This window comes from Aegilops tauschii, chromosome 1, assembly GCF_002575655.3.
Source record: "Aegilops tauschii subsp. strangulata cultivar AL8/78 chromosome 1, Aet v6.0, whole genome shotgun sequence".
Taxonomy (NCBI): Eukaryota; Viridiplantae; Streptophyta; class Magnoliopsida; order Poales; family Poaceae; genus Aegilops; species Aegilops tauschii.
The window spans coordinates 20,455,059-20,475,191 of NC_053035.3; positions in this window are offsets into that span (position 1 = coordinate 20,455,059).

Below are 20,133 nucleotides of genomic sequence, written 5' to 3' on the forward strand. Positions count from 1 at the left end.
ACTTAGGTTGGTGGGTACTACCGGTGGATTTTTGTAGCAGCGCGGTTTAGACAACACGCGCTACTGCTAAATTTACATCAGTAGCGTGGTTTCCTTCTCCTCGCTACTACTAATTAGCAGTAGCGCCTCTTTTTGTGCCGCGTTGTTGCTAAGATTCTTTGTATAAGGTTTTCCCTAATAATGAAAGATCGATATATTGGAAGGTTATATTCGGACACCGGAATGGTTCCGAAGTGTTTCGGGTATTTTCCGGAGTACCGGGAGGTTACCGGAACCCCCCGGTGGGGTTAATGGGCCTTCATGGGCCCTAGTGGAAGAGAGGAGGCAGCAGCCAGGTGGAGGCGCGCGCCCCCAGGCCCAAACCGAATTGGACTAGGGTTGGTGGGGGGAGGGTGGCCCCCTTTCCTTCTCTTCTCCTCCTCTTCCCCCCTTCTCCTTGTGGGAATAGGAAAGGGGGGGGGCGAATCCTACTTGGACCGGGAGTCCAAGTAGGACTCCCCCCTTGGTGCGCCACACCTATGGCCGGCCTCCTCTCCTCCCCCTTTATATACGTGGGAAGGGGGCACCCCAAAGGCATACCAAAGTTTCTCTTAGCCGTGTGCGGTGCCCCCCTCCACAGTTACACACCTCAGTCATATCGTCGTAGTGCTTAGGCGAAGCCCTGCGCCGGTAACTTCATCATCACCGTCGCCACGCCGTCGTGCTGACGGAACTCTCCCTTGGCCTCAACTGGATCAATAGTTCGAGGGACGTCACTGAGCCGAACGTGTGCTGATCGCGGAGGTGCCTTACGTTCGGTACTTGGATCGATTGGATCACGAAGACGTTCGACTACATCAAACGCGTTACTAAGCACTTCCGCTTTTGGTCTACGAGGGTACGTGGACACACTCTCCCCGCTCATTGCTATGCTTCTCCTAGATAGATCTTGCGTCATCGTGGGAATTTTTTTGAAATACTACGTTCCCCAACAATAACTTTATAAGGAATACCGTGAGAGGGTGCTCTATCATCATCATTGTCTTCCTGACTGTTGTTTCCCCGCTTGACGCGGTCATTTTTGCACGCATATGGTACTTTATCGGCTCCATATCAAGATAACACAATACCTTCCTTGCCCCATCGATACTTTTTGGAAACACGTTGCCTTTAGGCAAAATATCATGCAAATACTTCAAATTCATATTGACGAAGTGTCGGTACTATTGCTTCTTTCCTTAATGTCCATAAGATTCATCTTGACACTTAGTCGGCTGTGTTTTGCCTTGCAACCAGCGTACAAAGGAGTTGTTGAATCCTGCACAAGAGTCGCCAGTTTGGTAGCCTATCTACGAGAAGCTGTCTCAGTGCTAGTCTCTTTCACGATTAACTCTTCCATGTGTTCATCGTGCACCATTCCCGCCAATTTGTCCCAGATGGTTGCCTCCTCCGCTTCGGCCTCCTCACTTTCGTCGGCCTCTTCACCAGACGACTCGTCATCTTCGTCATTGTCAGATTGTTCAGCATGTGCTCCCATCATCCATTCTTTTTCTCGTCATGTCCCGCTCCTTCACATGACATCCCATCCTCACCATGGCTTCTCCATGTCGTATAACGGGGCATGAAACCATCAGCCAACAAGTGCTTATCCAACTCTCCTGATTCAATTGTGTACATAACATCATTCTCGCAAACAACACAGAGACAATAAATTTTCTTCGGACCCCTTTTCCTAACATTTTCCTCGGCACACTATAAGAACTCTATCAAACCGTTAACAAAATCATTAGACGCCCGTGGTATGGAGTACATCCAACTACGATCCATCATTTGACGCCAAAACCTACAACATACATACATAACATAATAGATTACAATTCAATCTAAGAATATGGAAAATTAAAAAATTCGGCCTGACCTTTGCTAAAATTGGGACATATTGAGTGACAACAACTAGACGAAACGGAAATTAATCAACATTTGGACAAGATTTGGCACTCATTTGTAATCCCTGAATTTTTTTAACAAAAGCATCCGATCAACCGAATGTTGAATCGCCTAACACGTCCACCGCGCCACACACCAAGAATCAAGTACGCATGCATGCTCATACATACATTAGAAAAGAATACTCACCTAAACCGTGTCTCCTCGTCTCTCTCTCCGATGTCACCTCTATCGATCAGATGAAATCAAGAAGAGAGAGATGTGGTGGATGACCAATGGTGAGAGGAGTAGGAGGAAGAGGAAGAGGGCGTTGTGGGAGAGGAAGACAAAATTAGGGAGGCGAAGCCATCCTGTTCTTTTCATTGGAAAAGAACATCGTACATTTTCCTTGATATTTCCGGAGTTGCCGCTCCTTCGAGTTTGTAAGTTTTTTTCGCAGGTGTATTTCTTTGTAATCTGGTGGAAAGAAATTTGATTGTGTAAATGTGTAATTTATCGGTCACTGAATGTATGATAATCCAGAAGTTTGTGATAACTATATATCTAATATTGTTTCTTCCTTTTGTTGAGGAACACATAGATCCTAATAATAATCGGATAAAGAAGCAAAACATACGTTAGCAAACAAATTAGTGGACTTAAAAAATATATAATAGGTACACAAGGATACACACAAATCATGCAAACCATGAAACTAAGATCAAACAAACCAATAGAAGACTACATTTTTAGCAAATCAAAATTTAGTCTTTTGAATTTTCGACAAGATTAGGACACAAGTCCCATTAAATCTCGCCCCGAAAGGACGCCGACACATGAAGCGGAAGCAAATAAATAGTATTTGCACATGGGCCGGGACATCACGCCGAGCATCACAAGGAGATTCGAAAAAACAAGGATCGACGTCCCAGTTCTATTATGCCCAAAGGAGATAATCGACGATCCGATCTCATGTTTTCAAATACAATGCTGAATAATTATATAGTTGAAAATAATGCAGACAATCTTAACTAGTGATTTTTAATTAAACATATGGCTGGGCATCTCAAATTTTTTATGACCCATATGTGGCTGGCTCCAAAAGGTGCGTGGGCACCACTTTAAACAGAAAGGACAAATATACAACAAACTAAACTTTTTTTTGTGCACATTTATCTCCGTCATTCCTGTTGTTCTAAACAATTAATGAAGTGATGATACAAAATTGTAGTTCAATCGGACCTTTGACCTAAGAGCATACTGGAAGCAACTTCTTTTCTTTTGAACGGCGGAGCTAAGCGGTTGAACACATGAAGGAAGGTAAAGCCTCGAAGAGAACCTTATGACTCAGTTTCCTGAACTGATGTGAGCAAAGAGTATAGACATCTTGAATGTACTTGCGGGTGATCGTCATGGAGAAGGTTCCCATACTTCGTTCGGTCGACATCTTGATGGTTGGTCGTCAGAAGTGGAGTCGAAGTAAGTCGCTTGTTTTCATAGAAGTACGACGATGATAGTATGTAGGCAATCTCGATGGTGTTCCTCTTTTGGGTGGTTTGGTGAGTAGTCAGGTCGGATGGGTACCCTATCTTGTGCATGTGTTGAAACGGAAATTAATCAACATTTTGACAAGATTTGGCACTCATTTGTAATCCCTGAATCTTTTTAACAAAAGCATCCGATCAACCGAATGTTGAATCGCCTAACACGTCCACCGCGCCACACACCAAGAATCAAGTACACATGCATGCTCATACATACATTAGAAAAGAATACTCACCTAAACCGTGTCTCCTCGTCTCTCTCTCCGATGTCGCCTCTATCGATCAGATGAAATCAAGAAGAGAGAGATGTGGTGGATGACCAATGGTGAGAGGAGTAGGAGGAAGAGGAAGAGGGCGTTGTGGGAGAGGAAGACAAAATTAGGGAGGCGAAGCCATCCTGTTCTTTTCATTGGAAAAGAACATCGTCCATTTTCCTTGATATTTCCGGAGTTGCCGCTGCTTCGAGTTTGCAAGTTTTTTTTCGCAGGTGTATTTCTTTGTAATCTGGTGGAAAGAAATTTGATTGTGTAAATGTGTAATTTATCGGTCACTGAATGTATGATAATCCAGAAGTTTGTAATAACTATATATCTAATATTGTTTCTTCCTTTTGTTGAGGAACACATAGATCCTAATAATAATCGGATAAAGAAGCAAAACATACATTAGCAAACAAATTAGTGGACTTAAAAAATATATAATAGGTACACAAGGATACACACAAATCATGCAAACCATGAAACTAAGATCAAACAAACCAATAGAAGACTACATTTTTAGCAAATCAAAATTTAGTCTTTTGAATTTTCGACAAGATTAGGACACAAGTCCCATTAAATCTCGCCCCGAAAGGACGCCGACACATGAAGCGGAAGCAAATAAATAGTATTTGCACATGGGCCGGGACATCACGCCGAGCATCACAAGGAGATTCGAAAAAACAAGGATCGACGTCACAGTTCCATTATGCCCAAAGGAGATAATCGACGATCCGATCTCATGTTTTCAAATACAATGCTGAATAATTATATAGTTGAAAATAATACAGACAATCTTAACTAGTGATTTTTAATTAGATATGGCTGGGCATCTCAAATTTTTTATGACCCATATGTGGCTGGCTCCAAAAGGTGCGTGGGCACCACTTTAAACAGAAAGGACAAATAATACAACAAGCTAAACTTTTTTTTGTGCACATTTATCTCCGTCATTCCTGTTGTTCTAAACAATTAATGAAGTGATGATACAAAATTGTAGTTCAATCGGACCTTTGACCTAAGAGCATACTGGAAGCAACTTCTTTTCTTTTGAACGGCGGAGCTAAGCGGTTGAACACATGAAGGAAGGTAAAGCCTCGAAGAGAACCTTATGACTCAGTTTCCTGAACTGATGTGAGCAAAGAGTATAGACATCTTGAATGTACTTGCGGGTGATCGTCATGGAGAAGGTTCCCATACTTCGTTCGGTCGACATCTTGATGGTTGGTCGTCAGAAGTGGAGTCGAAGTAAGTCGCTTGTTTTCATAGAAGTACGACGATGATAGTATGTAGGCAATCTCGATGGTGTTCCTCTTTTGGGTGGTTTGGTGAGTAGTCAGGTCGGATGGGTACCCTATCTTGTGCATGTGTTGTAACGGTTTTCTCTAAATTGACCAGGCAACTTTATTTTCGACACCTTGAGTTAACGCTATTATTTTTACACTGTATATAAATATTTTTAAATTTTCATGCTATTCTTGGCGTTGCCACTTCATTAATTTGTGCAATTTGTTGCAAAAATGATTCAAATCTACTATAAAATTTCATCAGACCTACAAGGCATGTCAAACATTCTAAAAATTACTCCATCGGGATCTCTATACCACTAAACGGCCCATAGCGACGTCAGAACGAGCCACCGAGAGCCAATGTCTCTGCTTCCCTACTGGAGGAGACTTGACCATGTCGACGACTGTCCGAAAGCCTTCATGTGTGTGTGTGTGTGTGTGTGTGTGTGTGTGTGGGTGCGGGCGTGCGTGCGTGCGTGCGTGCATGCGTGCGTGCGTGCGTGCGTGCGTGCGTGTGTGTGTGTGTGTGTGTGTGCCCCTAACGACTATCTCTCTGGAGCCGCAACCATCGCCGTTGAACCCTTGAGTAGTTTTGAAGCAAATGACACTAGATCTGGCCACTATGCACGGACGACGAGAAACCCTAACCTTGATGCCTCAACAGGACGGTAGGAATCTATGCCAAGTTGATTCACTTTAGGTCGCATTGTATTTTAAGTAAAACAAGGCGAACTTGGAGAAACATGGCGGCAAATCCATGGCATAATTCTGAAACTAGACCAGACCACCAGTCGGACCCGAAAAGCCCGGAACCAATGGCCTAGGTGATTTATTTAGTATCTCCGACCATTCTACAATTGGACTGAGGCCGGTTGAACCAGCCGTTTTTTTCTAGAAACTAGGCGATAAACTGGAGCTATTGAACAAAAAAAAAGGTTGGGCTAGTGGAATATATATCTGCGTCTCCTGTGCCCCTCAGGGTCAAGCCGAGGTGCCTAAATCTGCCCAATAAGCAACTTGTCCAGGGTTGGTTGTAAAAATGACATAAATATTCCTAATTGTCCTTTATTTCATAAAAGCTTGTTATATTAAACCAGCGTTGAATTGAATGAACCCGACAGTCTGATCGATAAAAACCTGAACCACACGACTCATCAGTTCGGTCACCAGTCCGATTTTCTAAACTATGATCTATGGTAGTAAAGGACTGTTACAATAGTACTCCCTCCGATTCTATTTTCGCTGCACATAAGACTAGCAACAATGGATAACATATGTGTGGTAACATAAAACACTTCATTTATTAGGCTATAGACACATCTTGCCTTGATATGTGTGATGTTACTCATACTAGTAGTAACTAGCTATGTTACCACTTTCATCTCTTTCTTTATTTATTGCATGCCACATCATCTATTTAACCTAGATATGTGTGATGTTACTGCCTATGTTACTCCCACTGTGGGTAGTCTAATCAGCTGCACGGATATCAAGAAGGGCCATGATGAGTCTGTTTTGGACATTTTTACCCCTGTGCATGCATAGAGAGAGGTGAATTGTTTTAACTGCTGCATGCTGGTGATTGGATGGTCGCTCGGTCTCCTCTTCGGCTCTCCCCTTTCCCACGCGCGTAGGATGGAGCCCTTTGCATGGCGCATTTGACTGGCTTGTTCTAGCTGCTGCTGGTACTCTAGTTAATACGGTTGAACGGGGGTACAGTTGGAAACTGATGCTAAAGAAGGAGAATGCGCAGACTAATTAGGGAAAAGATGAAGTAAATTATGGGCAAACAAAAAAGAAACGGAGGGAGTATTACATTTAGTTTGGGACCTACCTAGTTATCCTTTGCTGCCTGGTGCGAGAATACACCCTGGTCATGTTGAACTCAGTTCTACTAGGGCAGCTATAACAGGCTTGAGCCCCCCCCCCCCCCCCCCCCCCTCCCTTCCAGCATTGTAAAATTAATTTTTACTAGTCTCAAGACCCAACCTAGCCACTTGCTAGCCCAAGCCAACACATGTTCGCACTACACAGGCAGCCCAGCCCACACTACACAGGCAGCCCAGCCCACAGAGAAAGGAAATATGGCTAAAGCTAAGAGCATCTCCAACAGATGTGCTATATAAGCGCCGTGCTGAAAAATAAGTGGTTTTTGCGAGCGCGCTACCGCTCCGGGCACTCCAGCGGAGGCGCAAAAACCGCGCGCGCGGCATAACTAGTTCAGCGCGCGGGCCGAAACGCCATCGCGTGCCGTTTATTTGCTTCGCCCACTCCCGCGCGCTGGACACTCGTGCGCCCGCTCGCAACTTTCACCTATCCCCATCTAGCCGCTGGCGCCGCCCCCGCCCGCGCCACCCCATTTCTTCCTGCGACCGTTCCGGCGCTTCCCCGGCCTATCCCCGCGCCGCCGCCACTTCCTCCTTCTCTTTCCGGGCGCCGCCACCCCTCGCACGCGCCATTCCTCTGACGAACAATGCCCGGCCACCCACTACCGCCCTGCGCCCGCAAGGTGTTCGACAAAACGCTTGCATGGTATGTATTGCTTCAACTTCACATTTTTTACATGAATTTGGTGCATGTTGTTTGTAGTTTTTATAGCGTAGTTTAAATTGAACATTGTAGATGAGTTCGTCATATGATTCTTCCGGAGAAGAATTTGATATGGAAGAGGAGGAGGATCTTGCAATGATCCTAGCTATGCACATCAATAAAAAACTGAAGCACGCTGGTTCGGTTATGGGTCGGCGGAAAATTTGGAGGGATAGGATCGATGCCCACAACAGATTGATCAGGCACTATTTTGCGGATAATCTCGTGTACCCCGAGTCGTACTTCCGGCGCCGGTTTAGTATGAGCACCGAGTTGTTCAGGCGCATTACAGAGAAACTAGCGAGCCATGACCGGTTTTTTCAGCAAAGGAGGAATGTCGCCGGAGTGCTCGGGCATAGCACCTTTCAAAAGGTGACAGCCGCTTTGCGTATGTTGGCATACAGTATCCCCGCTGATCTAGTTGATGATCACTTGGCCATGGGTGAGAGTCAAGCCATCATGTCTGTCAAGCGCTTCACAGTCGGAATTGTGCAAGTGTTTGGCTAGGAGTATTTGAGATCTCCCAATGCTGAAGACGCCGCAAGGCTATTGGATATGAACAAAGCTCGCGGCTTCCCAGGTATGCTTGGCTCAATAGATTGCATGCATTGGAGTTGGAAGAGTTGTCCTAAGGCATGGCATGGGCAATTTCATGACCAAAAAAGGGTTTCACTATAATCCCTGAAGCGGTAGCCGACCAAGAGTCTTGGATTTGGCATGTTTTTTTTGGAATGCCTGGATCTTTGAATGACATCAACGTTGTCAACCGGTAACCACTGATGAATAAGATTGCAAGTGGTGAACTGCCACCGGTGCAGTTTGTAGCAAATGGCCGTACATACAACTATGGCTACTACCTTGCGGATGGCATCTATCCAAAGTGGCAAACATTTGTGAAACCATTGAAAAAACTGGAAGGTAAGAAAAATCTTGATTTCCACAATGCTCAGGCGACGGCTAGAAAAGATGTGGAGAGAGCTTTTTGGGATTTTGCAAGCCCAATTTGCTATTGTGAGAGGACCGGCTAGATTTTGGGATCAAAAGGTGCTTTGGTACATCATGCACGCTTGTGTGATCATGCACAACATGATCATCGAGAATGAGCGTGGCCAAGATGTAGATTACTCTCACTATGAGCTCTTGGGACATCCCGTGCTAGTGCGGCGGAGGGCTGCTAGGGTGGCCTGTTTTGTTGCCTCCTATCATGCCATTCGACGTGCCGAAACGCATGATGATCTTCAGAAGGATCTCATCGAAGAGTGGTGGGCATGGAATGGCCGACTTAGAGCATCATGATTTGTGCGTTTGATGCTGTATTGTTGAACTATTTGTTGTATTGAAAGATAAACTATTTGTTTGAGTTGTATAACGAAATTGAATTATTTATTGTTGATTTATTTTGTTTGTGTTTGATCTTCTTGGTTGTGTTTGGAGTGCACATGTTGTTTGTGCGAGAGCGCGCGTGCAGTATTTTTGCAGCGTCTGCCGGAGCTACTCGCACGCGCTAAACTTTGCGGTAGCCGCTGGAGCCAGCGCTCCGCGCCGCGCAAAAACAGCCGATCGGCGCGCTACAAACGCTTTTTTAGCGCGCCACGCGTTGGGCGGCTGTTGGAGATGCTCTAATCTACTCCTTGTCGGTGGAGATCAGGATGAGACCAATTTATCCTCTATTTTTCCTTGTGCTTTAGAATCCAGTTAATATTTTCTTTGTGCGTGCTTGGTTATATATATACAGCAAACCGAAAGGAGGTCCGAAGTCTATAAATCAGGCGGGGCATCGAGGTTGTTTCTACTTTGATGGATGAGGAGCGATTTGTCCATCTGCTCCCCACATTGAGATCTCATTGCTTACGTGCTTCTTTGCAATTATTCATTTTTTTGTTTCTGTTTTGGACTTCTGTGCTCTTTTATTTCTATATGAGGTTACATGCAACCCCTATCACTATTAACGAACACCTTATACTAAAGCAAGCTGTAGATGCTCTTGGACTTATAGTTTACCCGACCACCCCTGGCCGGCGCGGCGGCCCCCCAAAGTCGAGTCCTTAGCACCGAGACCCTCCATGGAGGCTTTGGGGTGGACCCTCCCCATCCCGCCTCCTCCCTGAGCTCCGGCGAAAGCCGGTTCTCCCCTGGTCTGGGCATCGATGGCACCTCGGTGGCGTGCTCCTTCTTGAAGGCGGCTGTCGGGATTTTCTCTTGGTGGTTTAGTGGTGGGTGTCTCGGCTCCGAAGCATGGCGGCCTGCTTGTCCTGCTCTTCTTTTTCAGTCTTCGTCATGGATGCGCGTCTTCGTCCGCTAGCTCGCGTCCCGTGCTCCCTGCTGCCTCTGCCGGATTTAGTTCTCGTCGGGTTGGCCTTCTGTTTCTCGTGGGTCGGCATTGTTTGCTTCTCCTATGGCAGCTCAGTCACCTTGAGCTGGGCTATGTGGTAGCCAGTCTCATGGTCGCCGGTGCGGCACTGATCGAGTCTGGATGAAAGGGTAGTGGCCCTTTCCGACGGTGGAGACAGCTCAAGTGTTGTCCAAAGTATGGCCGTGGATGTAGCCGGCACTCAATGCTTGCACGGCTTGTCCCTCTCCCGAGTACCTAGTTGGCTAGTTGGTTAGGTGTAGTGCTGGTCGTCGGCAACGTTGCTCTATTGTTGTCATTGCGCTGTTCTGCCTAGCACTTTGTATCTTCTTTCCGCTTTGCTTTGCATTTTTCCCCTTTGTAATGTGGTTCCCCTGTAATCCTGGCCGGTTGATGGCTTTGTTAATTTAAAGTTGGGCTAGGTTCGAGCTCTCCTCGCGCTCGGCTGGCGCCTTTTCTCTAGAAAATGAAGAAGGAACGCACAACCACCTTAGTTGGGTTGAAATTCATGTTCTAGCTCACATAAACATGTTATGCTTGGAAATGGTGGTTTTTTCGTGGAGCCTACTATATATCCATCGACTTAGGTGCTATTCAATCAGCCAGTCTAGCTGCCTTGTTTTACATGAAGATTCAGAACTTAACGATCGTTGATGATATCAATCTGTCTGAGCATAAGAAATGCCAAAAAGCTTTGGTACAGAGAAAATCGTGGTTAGATATTTTCTAGCATCTTGCAGTTAAGCTCAAATCAGAGTTTTCTCACATGATCGAAGAATTGAGGTTGTTCAAGGTTAGCACTAGCCCATGGATTTGTTGTTGCCAACCCCAGCGCATGAAAACGCTTATTAGAAGGTCAGAAGAAAAACCATCTTAGAACCTACACAAATAATTGCAGTATCAGACAATTTGATTTTTGTTTTCTGTTTAAAGAAGAGTTTTTGCCATCCCATTGCCGGTGGAAGTTAACGATGAAAATATGCAATTTGGATGTAACAGTGGAGGACCGACTCCAAATACATTGCTATCATTATCGCCATCAGCATCGCCTCCTACATTTGAAAGCCATCTGCTAGGTAAAGAAAAGTGATTATTGCAGTGTTATTTATAGAACCCAAGGGACTGCTCGATGCTGTAAACAAAATCACTGATGCAATGTATGGAAACCGCCGTGTTCACCGAGTCAGTGGAGAGAGCGGCATGACCATCGACGAGACCCATGCCCATTACATGCATGGGCATGTTGCATGAGGAGGAGCGGGATATCGCAAATGCAGGCCGTCAAATAACATAGAAACCATTCCATGCATATCCAACTTGCATTTATCGATATAATAATAACTATTAGCCATGCATGCATGTCATACTAGCTACCAAAACCGACATGTCCAAACTATCGATCCACGAATCCAAAAAATAAAAGACAAGCCATCAAAGGATAAGCTACATGCATAGAAGCTTCATAATGAAAGTCCATATCCACCTCGTGGTATAATCATGACTAATGTTTAATTTTGTTGGACGACGCAGCTATTTAAGCCAGTCGAGTCATTCCTCGCGCCGCGAGGTGGGACTAAACAACAGCTTTAGACTTGCATGCTGGGCAGGCTGGCTGTGAAGGCTCACATATTCCCAAGAAACTCAGCAACACACATCGCTGGTCCAACCTCCCTTTGCCGAGTTTCAGCCGCATGCAACTCGGTATATACATGCATTTTTTGAAGCTATGGCTTGACGCTCTCCGACATCCGCACTTCCGATGACTCCGAGTACATGAGGTTCCAGGAAGGGACGTCGCCTCCGCCGGCCAACGAGTATGACAACAAGGAGGACGCGGAGGACAAGGAGCACGATGGCGGCGAGGAGGAGGCGGAGGAGCAATGTATTGTGGTTTTTATGCAGTACTTTAATTAGATGAAATGGTACGAACTAACCGTTGTCGGATCCTTCGGAGAATGAAGTAGTGAGTGCAAAGTAAAAGATATAACATATTTCGCGAAATATGAAGTATGGACGATGGCGGTTAATTAATGAAATGATTCAAAAAATATTTCTCGAAACAGGCATGTGCATGGACCGATCAGAGAATAAGTAGTGAGTGCAAATTAAAAGATATAAAATATTTTTCAAGCTTAGTGAAATGATTCCAAAAAGACTAGACCAGTCTACAATGCACATCTGTAAGTATGAAAGTTATCTGCTAACTTGACTATAACTTAAGTTTCATAGTGACAGTCATATCCACCACAAAGTGTAATGCTGATTGTAGCTTAGTGCATCTGGACGAAGCGGCTATTTAAGCTGGTCCTGTCGCTCCTCGAGAAGCAAGGTGGGACTAAACCACCAGCTATGTTTGTCGAGTTCTTCCTTTTGGGAACTCGGCAAAGCTATGAACCGTGCAATTCCGATAAAAAATGAACATTGAAAATGTTTCAAGTACAAAGAAAGAGAGGTAGTAATTAAATAGTCACTATGATTCAAAAATGACTAGACTAGTCAGCAATGCTCACTTTGTGAGGGATACAAACTGTTGTCATGAATCTTCTCTGTTTAGATAAGCAATTTGCTTAGCTTATGTTAAGCAGAGAAAATTCATAGTGACAGTCATATCTTTTATAAAGGGTGCAATGATGACCGTAGCTTACTGCTTGTGGACGACGCGGCAATTTAAACTGGTCCCGCCGCTCCTCAAGAAACGAGGTGGGACTAAACCACCATCTTTGTTTGCCGAGTTCTTTATGTCGGGAACTTGGAAAAGATATGCCCCCTCGAATTACGTTTAAAAAGAAAATAAGTAATAGAAAATGTTTACCGAGTTGCCGTTAGACGGAACTCGGCAAATGAAGAGCGCCGTGATGGCTCCATAGCTTGCTGCAAGGCATGGCCCACATGTCAATGTTCACCGAGTTTTTTCCGTCGGGAACTCGGTGAAATTGATATTCTGCCGAGTTTGTTTGGTTCGCCGAGTCGTCGTTTTGCATCATAACCTGACAAAGGCACGGCTCCGCCGAGTTGCTTATTGCTGCCGAGTCGGATTTTGGATCAAACTCGGCAGACAGAATTTCGCCGAGTTCCCGATAGAATAAACTCGGCGAACTCTTGGAACTTGGGACAAACCAGATTCTAGTAGTGATTCGTGATTCTGAAAATATGAACAGTACATGTACTGTTCACCGCTAAAAATCCACACATTTCTGCTACGTACAAGTTGCAATCGCATAATCATACTTTTATGTGTATGTTCTCGACTAGTAAAGCAATTACAGCAACTCCTTGCAGATATTTCTGTGATAACTTGTAACCTCTTATTTTTAACAAGGTATATCTATAACAGTAAAATAAGTTAGTATGTGATGTGAATCCAACAAGATTAATTCAAATGGGAACAAGAAGCCCTCTCCAAAGCCAATCCAAAATTTCAACGTTAAAAGATTGACATGTGGGTTCAAGTAATGAACGGTCCTGTGATTTGTCCTTTGCTTGGAGGAGCTTTTGATCACCATGCTAGCGTAGTCGCCTAAGTGCCCAACGGAAGCTGAATACTCTTGTAGCGCTTGTGAAGTACGGTGTCTAAGATACAGTCAATGGTCATCAGATGAAGAGTAATCACCAAGAAAAAGGGAGAATGAAAAATATCCAACTTTTTAAGTTACATTCCCTGAATTCTACATGTGCATGGCACGTGCCAATTACTTACTATATACTCCAACAATGGCAGTTGAATGGCAGTTGGGCTGCATATCTAACTTGATAAATGAAATGGTGTGAATCAGGAAGATGAACAGTTAAGAAGGTACGCTGGGAATTAATCCAATAGCTTGAGCAATATCTATTTTCTTCCTACAATAATCCTCATAGAACTTTGGTTTCGGCGTCTGAAAAAAAAGGAACTTTACTTAAGTAAACTATATAGTTGAAACTTGAAACAGACATGCGGATGCAGTTTTATAATAAAGTACCTCCTTTCTAAGTGCCTCTGCAATCAACTCCAGGGCTTTATCCTCAGTGATCTGGCTTTTGTCCTCTGCAAACTATGGTCAGGTTGAGCATCAGACACAAGAATAACGTTCCAATGGTTTCGATCTAGGCTCTGTTTGGATGCTGAGTTGTTAAAAAACCTACACTATTTGAAAATCAAAGTACTATGACTTGTAGGTAGGAAAAAGTGTGCAGATACAGTGAAGCGTTTGGCGAGCAGTATTTACTACAGTTTTACTTTTCTTATTTTGCATTCCATAGCTATCATAAAAAATCAAACTAGTTTTTGGGCAAACACATGCACGTTGAAGACAACTGTTTGGTTAATTGGCTCCGTATATAAACTAACATATCGGATCTATACTTCTATATCCTCGTGTGACACAGATTCAGAGCAACATGTGTTGTATATATAACTAACATGCATTAGTAGCTGACTTCCGTCTATATGGCGACGTAAAATCAGAGCAGCCAGACTAACTAAAACAACCCATGCAATTGTTTCTCTCTTTAAGAAAAAAGAGGGCAGGAGTAGATTTTTAATACTCCAAAAATATCATACTATTGGGAATACTGCAGTTTGTAAGACTATGGTATTTACTAATCCAAACACCCAAAAGTATGTACAACTATAGTTTTTTCAGAAACCATGGTATTCAGAAAATACTCTAAAAACACTTTGCATCCAAACATGGTGTAAGAGTGGGAGGCACACAGAACAGGACTTACTTCCTTGAGGCAAGCTGTGAAACCAAGAAACTGAAAATGAGAAGTATGAAAAAGATAAGTTATAAACATCTATAACCATGAATACCATGTGAATTTGGAAAACATCTGAATAAGGAAAACATTTTACCTCCTCTTCGAATTCCGAGCAGAATGTGTCATTCTCCAGTGCACATCTCATTCTGTTTTGGCTCAATGGGAACCTATTAAGTTCATAGACCTCATCCAAAGCATCTCTGAATTTCTTCTGAGAATTGTTCAAGGGGAGAAAAAGAAAATGCATTACAAAGCATCAAAACACATATCACCATTCAATGATTGCTAAGTTGTTCAGAAGACCAGGGTACATTACTAACCTCCTGATTGCACCTCTGCCAAATCTCATAATAGAGTACATCGAACTCTTTGTAGTTCGTAACATCAAAAGCCATGCTCTTGAACCACTCCTGAATTAAGAGTCTAATTGTTAAATACAGAACACCTAAATGAAATAAAAAGTGCACAAGGGACCCTACATAGAAGCCAGAAAAGGCTAAGTTCGCATGTATCTTCGAGAAGTCAGTGGCGATCTTCATTGCTTGGTAAGTTCCTCTGGTCAAAATCATTCCCCGCTAAAATAGGAGAGCCATAAGTTCAAAAAAAAAAAAAGAAGGAGAGGCATTATGAATGGTGCTAAAGTATACACAGTGACATAATGTTACTCATGTGTTTTGCATAGGAGATCTCACTCATACTTACCATAAGAGATGTTTGTTCTTTTAGCACATAAGCTTCCATCCACTATTGCGAGACAAAGAAAGATTGTTAGTACAAAATAAAATCAACATTTGGGTAACTTTTATCACATCTGTGGTGCGTACCTTAAGTTTCTTGGACAATTCTTCACAATATTTGACATATTCTTGTTCAATCTCATAGCTATTAAATTCCTTATGGTATTCATCCCAATCAACATACTCATAACCACCCTACAGAAAAAAAGGGGAGAGGGAGGCAACAGTAAAAAGGAAAGATTAGCAAACAATCACATAACTCAAATAATTATAGTTAAACATTTTATAATCAGATAAAGGAGCAGGAAAACATGTATTTCATCACAAGCGGATGCAAATTTATCAGAAAAACATACTTAGTTACATCTGCCAAAAAGACATCTAGAGGAAATAATATAGTCTGCCATCCTTGATCAAAGAAAAAAAAAACTAGGAACAGTTTCACCAATTTATGTCATTCACATAATAACAAGGTGAAACAGGACTGCACTGTATTTGAATTTATGCAAACTGGCCAATTTGTCATGGAAATTGATGGGTAAAATTATGATAACACTATAGAACACTTCATTACAACAGAAACAAAGCCTTTAGTCCCAAACAAGTTGGGGTAGGCAGAACACTTCATTCAAGGAAACAATTACTAAAACGTACAGCTACTGCTAGCATGAACATGCAGGTGAAGTGGTCTAAAAGGATATGAGAATCTAAATAATTTGACAGGAATACTAAAACTCTCATTTCTTTTTACCTTTTACAAGGCTTAGAATACTGGAACTGCCATTTCTTTTTATGTTTTATACAAGGTTTAATAACTACTTCAGTATATAATGATTTTAATCTACTAAAGAAGTATGTCGTTTTGGTGAGAAGTTTCTGAGCTTGAACACTGGTCTATTATACTAGATGAACAAAACATAAACAGATGCATATAACTTGCCAAAAAACAAAGCATACATACATAATTTCGAGGGACCAGCCGTTGGTAATCCTCCAGGCCTGCAAGCTGGCAGTAATCAGGATGGAAAGACCAACCTAATTTGCCATCTTCCTCATAGCACTTGAAGAAACTCTCCTTCTCAAGACGGCTAGGGGGGTAGTCCTCTTTCAATTTATCATAGCAAAGCTTGTCCTCAGGCACGTTTTGTGACAGCTATAGACAATGAGATCAGTGATGAGACCAAATTAACTGTGTATATCAAACCAGCATACGCAGCACAGCACAGAACAAGTAATTTAATAGTAACACAAGCAACCTATAAATAAAGTGTATGGGACTATAAACCAAACCTGATAATACTTGAGGCGATACAACGCATGGCGAACATTGAGCTCCTTGAGCTGCACAGCATCCAGCTTAGTGGAAATATCGACATCAGGCCTGCCAGGCAGCTGGTTGAGATAAACACGATAATCTTTCTTGCTTCGGCGGCAGCTGGGCCGACAAGGGCGACCGATTCCCAGCCTGGTTCGGCGGCACCTCTCCACCGGAGACGGTGCTGACCTTCCGATTTCCAACTTGGCTCGGAGACGACGGAGGGACTGACACGGGCGTCCGACCCCCGACTTGCGTCGGCAGCGCCGCTCCACCGGAGACCGTGCGGACCGACTGATCCTTGCGTTGCTTCGACGGCGGAGGGACCGACACGGGCGTTCGATCCCTGACTTGCTTCGGCGGCACCTCTGCACCGGAGATCGGGCCGACCCTCCGATTCCCTACTTGGTTCGGCGGCCGCCGCACTTCACCGGAGACCGTGTCGCCGATCTGATTCCGCGGCATCTCTCCAAACCCTAGCAACGACTTGGGAACCCTAAGGCCCTGCAGGTCCGATTTGATGGAGGCGGGGCGGGGCAAGTGAAGTTGGAGACGGTCGGAAGGCGGGGAGCGCGTCAAATTGGGATTCGTTGAGAGTCACGTCCACAGCGGAGTTGGGGGATTTTCGGTCGGATTGGGGATGAGCAATGGAAACAGAGTGGGCAAGGTTTTTAATTTTGGAAACAAAATAGTTTCGGCCCTCGCTGAAATATGTGCAATTCCGCATATTTGGTATTTTGGGATTTCAAATTTCACTTAATTTTAAAGAATTCTAACATAATTAAAATTTATCTTGAAATTTGTTTGATCTGCCTTGAAATTTTGAGTTTAAAAATGTTTTGTACCCCAATGAAATATGCGAAATTACGGAAATTCACTCATCATTGGTATCATAATAACAAGTCCCACTCATCATCATCGATCATACAACTTCTACTCGTTATCATAACAACAAGTCATACTCATCATCATCTAATCAATCCTATTTAATTGTTCTTAGCACATGATCATGAGTATTAGCTAGGACCTAAATATCCTCTCTAAGGTAAAATAGCATAAAACAAGATAGGCCCTGACTCTCTATTATGGAGAATGGAGATTATCCTGTCTCCAATTCTTGCCCTTCGCATAATGTTGTTTTCAAGTAGCTCCCTACAATTGGCCATACATTTTTTTCCAATCTTTGATTGTCATGTCTTCATCGGTTTTAGAAATCTGGTATGGACAGGAGTGATTCGTAGGATGACCTGGCCGTAAGTTCAAAACATCAAGGCGGCCTTTCCGAAACATCACATGAGGCACACAATTCTTCGAGATTTTCTGTTGGAAAACATAGTAATGACTTCGTTGTTAGCAATTAGTTGAGTTTTAGAAGAATTTATGCAAAAGATGCACGGATGTCGTAATAGTAAAAAATCTTACCATGACATCTCCATGGATGTTACCGTAGTTCAACACATGCACTAGTGGCATGTATTGACCATAATGTGGAGGAGTTTGATAATAGATATTATGATTCTCAAGATCAGTAATAAATGAGATCATATGTGTTTTCTCCTGATAAGTTAATTCTGAGCCATCGGTGTAGTAGGTTCTGTCTACCATCTTTCGCACATTCTTTGAAGAATGAAAATAAGCTATCAATGAAAATAAGCTGTCAACTATTTTGAAATAAACAATATAAAATACTTAATAACTATGTTTGAGAAACTCATATAGCGGTAGAATTGGAAGCGTATCAATAAGGACCCAAATGTCCATATCGTCTTGGGCGATGTCAGGATCACCAAGATCCATGGTGACAAGCATACTCTCATGAAAATCATACATCTTGCAAAGTGCTTTCCAATTCGGGCAACCAAAATGGGATACGCTCTCAGGATTGTATAGATTTACTTCAAAATCCATACAATGATGGGTCCTTAGGAAAATTTTCTTTGTTTCCATACTTTCATGATCTTCAAAATCCATCCTCTCCAAGACACGTCTTGCATGGTATGGGATAAGCTAGTCGAATTGTAAAAGACAAAAATTACACGTTGAACTAGTAGAAGTCGTGCTTAATTACGAAAAAAACACTTGTCATCGTTGCGTACCGTTTCAACGTCGAAGGTCTCCTGAAGCTTAATGCTGAAGCGCCGACCTTCGTCCAGATGAGGCCAATCGCACAGACCCCGGTCGTCGTTGCACCAGTCGCACTCCACCGGGAGACTTTCGCCGTCCGATGACGACATTTCCTAGGTTCATAATTCAAAGATTAAACTTGTACAATTAAATATATGTACTACAAAAACTAAATTAGATCCTTATTATTCATCACGGGTTGACTATCGGTTTGTCGAGTCTTTTCTTGAAAACTCTCAGCTCACGTGGTGTATACATTCGACCGTTGGTGATGATCGCTCCTCCTTTCGTCCCTGAGTACATTACACCAAAATGTCTAGCATACGGGAACGAAGGAGAAGCGACCCCCACGACAACAGTCGGGATTTTTCGTCCTCTCATATATGGTGGAGACTCTCCCTCACTGATTCCTCTCTGACAGTTGCGACCGTCGTGATGGTCATTACTCCTCTTTCCCCTAGTGCACAGCAAAGGTCTAGCACAAGGAGAAGAAGAAACGACCCCCACGACAACCGTCGGGATTCTTCGTCCTCTCTCATATATGGTGGATACACTCCCTCACAGATTTTTCGACCGTCGGTGATGGTCGTTATTCCTCGTTCCCCTAGTGCATAACAAAGGTCTAGCACAAGGAGAAGAAGGAAAAACGACCCCCACGACAACAGTCGGGATTCTTCTTCTCTCATATATGGTGCAGACTTTCTCCCTCACTCATTTGTTGACTGTCATGTATGGAGCCTCACAGACTTAAAGTCAGCCCGAAATGTCCTTTAATTATTTTTCTGGAAAATCTAGGCCAATTGATATTTCCTACATATTCTAGCACAAGTCATACAAAAATTCACGGAAAAATCCGGCATGACCTTTGCTAAAAAAGGACATATCGAGCGCCTGAAATTTGCCGGAATGGAAATTAATCAACACTACGGCAAAACATAGGCCACTCGGAGGAGTAACCTGCAAACATGGCCGGCCACTTGGGCAACCACCTATCCTATTTGAGCAACACAAGATATACATGTTTATATCTACATCATATGAGCATTCAAACTTGATGGTCATTGCATTTCAGTGGTTAAAAATATGAACAAAAACATTTCAAAATATCTTATAGGACTCATATTGACATGGAGATTTGGCTGGTCTCACCTCGAGGTCGGAGGGGGTCGGTGACGGGGACGATGGCGGGGATGATGGAGGGGCTCCTTGATTTCTGCAAGAACAAAAACCCTATAATCTATCAACTAATCAAATGCATACGCCTTGCATAGTGCTCTCCAATT